The sequence below is a fragment of the Hetaerina americana genome, unplaced genomic scaffold (genome assembly GCF_022747635.1).
Source record: "Hetaerina americana unplaced genomic scaffold, ioHetAmer1.1.p SCAF_19, whole genome shotgun sequence".
Lineage (NCBI taxonomy): Eukaryota > Metazoa > Arthropoda > Insecta > Odonata > Calopterygidae > Hetaerina > Hetaerina americana.
Genome location: NW_027286752.1, coordinates 1,538,667 through 1,544,666, shown reverse-complemented (window position 1 = coordinate 1,544,666; position 6,000 = coordinate 1,538,667).

Here is a 6,000-nt window from a genome sequence, read left to right as displayed (position 1 = left end):
GGTGAATTGGTTTTCTTCTACAGGTATTATTATTAGTTTCATCAGAACATGATGATGATAATACTATATTAAACGTGCATATAAAATATTTACCTTGCACTCTCACAGCACACTACTATTTGAACTGTCCATGCACATAAAATTTCCATCTAGACGAACAGAAGGAATGACTTTTACGAAGAAGAAGAAAAGGATGGCTGTTCCTAACAGATCCTTGCATTTTTCTTTTTATTACTTAGAAGGATGATATAATGAAATGGTACTTTATCTCGTTGGATGTTTTAATACGCGTATGTAGAACTGCATATATATTTAGTTATTTAGTCATTAGGATTCACTATACTTGCCTTGCGAATGAGTCTCTTACATCTTTTAGGTTGGCTTCCAATTTTTATGCATGTGAGATTACTTTTTTTGCGTAAGAATGACACGTGACAACCACAAAAAGGTGTATACGACTAACAAAAACCCATTTCTCTTTCGAAATTGGTTTCCTCAACCCTTTTTTTTTCAATACCTTGTGTTTGGCGGAGGTAGTTTTTGTGTATCTCCCGGGAGCTAAAAGCTGTATCATTTTCCTCCCTCGTAAAGGGACCGTCACATCAAAAGAGTGCCATGTAAAGATGTTCCCTCTTCCTCCTCCCTCCTCCTCTCTTTCCCTCTCTCTTCCTTCCTCCCGCTCTTTACCAACTCCAGCATCTCAAGATTCTCCGGCCGTCTAAGTAAGCCCGAATTCATCCTTCTTCATCCCCCGTCTCCTCCTTTCCTTAATCCCCACCTCCCCCTCCCAGCCCTCCCACTAATCCCCGTCCCCTCTTCCTTCCCCAACTTTCCGCAGCCAAGCCCCCCTCAATACGCATCAGACTTCTCCACCCCCTCTTTACCCACCTCCACCCGCAGTGTCGTCCACCCCCTCCCCCATCCCGTAGCCTTCTCTGCACTTGACAGTTTCGCTATATAGCTTTCTGGACCCCTTCCCCGCCCCCTCTACCTCCGCCTCATCCGAAATAATACACTCCCTGTCCCTCGTACCCTTCCCATACTTCCTCAACCTCTTCTTTCCTGTTCCCTCTTCCATGTTTTAAAACTCTCTTTCCTTTGCCCAATTCCCTCACCTCCTCTTTCCCTATTATTTTCCTTTTACGTTTCATCTGCCATAAGTATCAGTATTTCTTCTTCATCCTTCCCTATTTCATCAGGGCTCTCCCCGATATATTTGGAGAACAGACGAGAAACTGAATTAGAATTTTCTCAACTTACGTACACACTCTCACGTTTGTGTTAGGTATAGCCAAATCGGCGGTTAGCTAAGATAATGATATCCCACGTCTAGTACCTCGCAGGGGAGATAGTTTTTGCAACTTAAGAGTTGCCGTGTAAGTGCTGTGTCTAGTACTAAGTATTCCTTCCGTCGGGTGGAGCGTCAAAAGAAGCACACCGCAGCACATTTCATTGAGAAAGAGCTGACGATGAATTTATTTCCACGATTCCAACTGTCAGGAAAAGTACCTTACCGTGTTGAAAGAGATCTTTGTTTACGAATTGCAACTCGTGTCTCTTTGTCTAAATTGTAAAAGATTTTTTCCCCTTATCGTTTCTTATGCGCATAGTTTCTCGCTGTTTTTCAGCTGCAAGCAGTTATAAAGCTATGATGTCCACAAATGAAAAATATTTGCTCGAGCATTCATGTGAGAAATGACATCTGCTGGTTCATTTCACCTAATTAAGCTACAAAGGCAAAACTTAGGCAACGGGGATAAATTATACAAAAATGAATAAGAGCCAGAAAGAGAGAATGAATAGAGGGATTTTTTTTACTGTAATATTGAATATGTAGAGACAAATAAAGTGTGTATATATCAATAAGGATAGAATTATGCAAATAAAATTGGATGATTATGAGGAAAGGAGACATAATACTTTTGTGGGATTTCCATAGATATGGGGTTTGAAAAGATGGGATGAAATAGCATATAAGTGAATAAAGCAAATTATGAAGGTTAGGATTGTCTCGAGATGAAAGAAATTGGTGGCCTTGGAGAAGAAAGAAAAGATAAATTTGGAGATATTGATTGACAGTTCGTTGCTGAATGTGATTACGATGATGAAAGGTAAACTATGAAGGAAGCGGTTTATTTTAATGATAAGGAAGGGGATTGCATAATTAGCACCAGAGGAAAGAATTTTTAAGATGTTGCGCGATAATTTCCTTCTGTAGGCAATTAAATATATATCGTTCAATGAGGTCCCATGGATACCGCCACCAAAACCAGAGTCATGAACCCGAAGTTTGGTTTGATAGGGTAGATATCACCTAAGCTTACTAAGTCCGGTGGCTTGGGGCGTGAAATTCACCAATCAGGCTAGGGGAGCTGTTATTTACCCTATACCGTCAGTATTTACGCGGGAAGATCAGAAAGGCTAGCAGTCATGTAGCATTGGTGAAATTGGGGGCGACATGGGCCACCAGACTAGACTCGACCCCTCCAATTAAAACCCCAAGGCTCTACCTAATGGCCTACGTACTACGCCCATCATGTGGTTAATTAACAAATAACAATTTTCGAGATCCTATGACTTGATTTTTTATTCTGAAGTCATATAATTTAATAGGGACTGTGATTCCCGATTTCATTAAGATTTTCTCGCTATTTATGTCATTTTATCTGTTATTCTCTGTAGTATATGTATACTGCATTAAATCAATTTTTAAACTACCCTTCAACAAAACTACGCCACATTTTCTTACTCCTAAAGGTTAATATACTTATTATTATCTAAATCCTTACCGTTATTAGCAGTAATCTACTAGTTATGATATGTTGACGATGAACTCGTTGCACCAACGGGTGGTACACTTCTTATCCCCACCTAAATACCACACTACACAATGCAACATTTACTATCTCCGTCCCGTCCTTGATGTTTTTCAACTAACTTGCTCGTAACATTGAGAGCAGGGCTGTTAGAAACGATTCTAGACAACAATTCTAATGATATCGGCACGCTTCCGTCTTCTTTTCTTTGACAACCAACTCTGTTTTTCACGCAATTTTCGTGATTACGACTACAGAGATCCGCAGTTGGGCGCGACAGCCTCCCTACTACGTCCCGTAAATGAGAGGGTCAATCATACTCTTGTATATTACTATTTCACGAGTAGAAATATTGGAGGCGATTTGCCTTTGCGTTTCTCAATAGAATTTTAAGATGACAACATCATTCCAGTGACTGGACTCTGGGGATACATATCTCTGAAGTTGCCCGACTAAGGAACAGACGCTACTTGCAGTTATCTTTCGTCTGGATTCAACCCTTGCTCTGGAGTAATTATCATTCTTACCCCCCGGTTATATTACCTAGAGGCCATCAAAACGTCCAACTTCTTTCACTACCTCAAGATGGTGTATATGGCAAGGTGTTTTTCTCCATACTTATGTACAGGGTTCGTCCGGAAAATAAGTGTACTGAGCTCAGGAAAAAAAATTTATTACACTTTTACATATCTTAAGCTAATATTCCTCAAAATAGGACCCTTGTGAGTCGATACACTTGTTCCAGCGGCGTTCCCATTCCTGGAACGCTCCCGCGAAGGCATCATCGGGAACCTCTCGAAGACTCGTCGTCGACCTCTTCTCTGCCCTCCACGAACATCTTGTGCCACAAAAAAAAGATCATGTTTCTGGACATGGCTGACTCCCCGTAAGCCTGGTTAATCATACCGACAGTTTCGGTAGACGATTTCCCAAGCTTTACCGCAAATTTGATGGAATAACGCTGCTCCAAAAACTTCGGCATCGCGTTCCGTGACGTGGGTCGAGCGTGGAGGTTCGCGTTAACAGAGCTCCTCACTACACCTCAGCTCAGAGCCGACTGCCTTTTTCAGCGTCGCTTGCCAACATACCCCCCTCCAATCGCAGCTCGTCAGAGCGGTGCTGGGCGCGCCTGGAGCGGCGCGCTCAGCCCAGGAGTCAGTACACTTATTTTCCGGACGAACCCTGTATAAAAAATTCAAATCTACGATGAAAGTTTTTAACTCAAACAACGCTAGCCTCACTGCCAAAATCGCCACTAAATTCATATTTACGACTTTGCTCCTGGTCTCGATCATAAATGAAATTATATGATCAATAATTAAATGACGATTTGAAAAGATTTTGATGTAATTTTTTCCTTAATTCGGTATTATATTTTATGACCGTTTTCACCCAAAACAATACAAATATTATTGACCTCACCGGTTCTATATTATATCTTTCTCCTTGTGCTAAACTTAAGTCTTTCTGTATCTTGGGTACCTTATTATGTTAATTTTCATGATTAACTTTTAATACGCGGATACATTATACAATGGTTGAATTCCTTTTGAGTGCTGACTATTTATTTATTTATAGCAAAGTGTTACAAGTTGGTAGCTTGCCAGGTGGTGACATACCTTCAATTTACATTTATACATAAAATTTCACATTGCATTTACATTTTATTTGCATTACATATATGAATAAAATTTCACATAAGACTCTATACTTGTATATGTCGTCCGCAAATACATTTTAATCACCTCTCATCCCACTTTCATTTCTCTCTCCCGCTCCTTTCAGGCTCTTTTCATTTCCATAAAAAGAGTGCGCGATATCAGTTAATGCTATCCTCCTTTCCTGAGCATCACTTCTCATGGCATCACTTCTTATCAAGATTTTTAACATCCTTTACTCTTACTTGTGCAATATGATTCATGCATGAGTTTCCATAAAATGGCTCCGGTCTACTCCAATATTCTGCAATACTTTACTAATGCTGTTCACCGTGCTTTGTCAAAGGCCTCTAAATGAACACATACCGTACAAAGACCGCCACTTCCTAAATCCAAATTAAACTTCATCTAGATATTAGTTCGCCCCTTTTTTTAAATAAGCTGTGCGGTAGACTCTTAATGTAGGTTTTACTTGAGCCGAATGAGGAATTGAATTATTCGTACTATATTCTTTAATTCGACTGCGTTCTTGTTTTTCTTGAAGGAATCCAATCTGACCCAGTATAGTCTTATAACCAAACTCATTCCCCATAAAATTCTGTCTAATATTTCTTACTTTGATTTATACCTTAAAAGTTTAGTTATTATGCTGCGGAACAATCTATTCCAATTACCCTCTCCACCTTTATTACCCTCTGTACTCTATTATCCAGTTTAGTTCAGCACTCTGACATAATATCTTCACCACAGAGTTCTCCTGCGCAGTCTTTTATTCCTCAATCTTTTGGTTCCTTTGATTGAATCAGAGGGCAACTGAATTCACTGTATTGCTTCCATCAGCAAGGAAAGACTCATAAAATCTTTTCTTGACTATTTACTTTAATGCACGTTGTTTCTCAAGGATTTGTAAATACCCTTTGTCGTTCTTTGTATAAATAAATGTTATTAATTAAAAAGAAATATTGATTCCCTTTATATTGAAAGGACCTTTCAGCGAAGGTAGATGTTTTAGAAATAAAAAGTTTACAGATCACGAAATGCTATAAAAACATTCTCTAGTGGTGCAATCAATGGAGTCTGATACTTTCATGAATTAATAAAATATGAGCGGGGCAATTCTCCTCAAAGAGTGATTGACCAGATGAACAGGCTAAACATATCCACTCGGAAGAATTAAAATGGGCTTTAATAGCCATGTAAAACATTTGTTGTTCATGTAAGGCCTAAATAGAAACATACCATGCCTACTTAGAAGAATAAGTTCTCTTTTGAAGAAGTAAGAACTTTTGAACGATCGTCTGAAAACGGTGATAAAATAGCGATGGAGACGGAAATTCCCTCTAGTTTTAGCTTTTAATTTTTTATTATTCTGCAGCAGCCCCGCTAGGGTATGTGGGGTTGGGGGTGATTACACAACAGACTATTTATGTCCCGAAATACTTACACAGGTGGCACAGGTTTTGTCATGGGGTATCTTTAATCTCATAGATAGAAAAAGCAGTTCCATAAAATGTGTCTAAAATTTT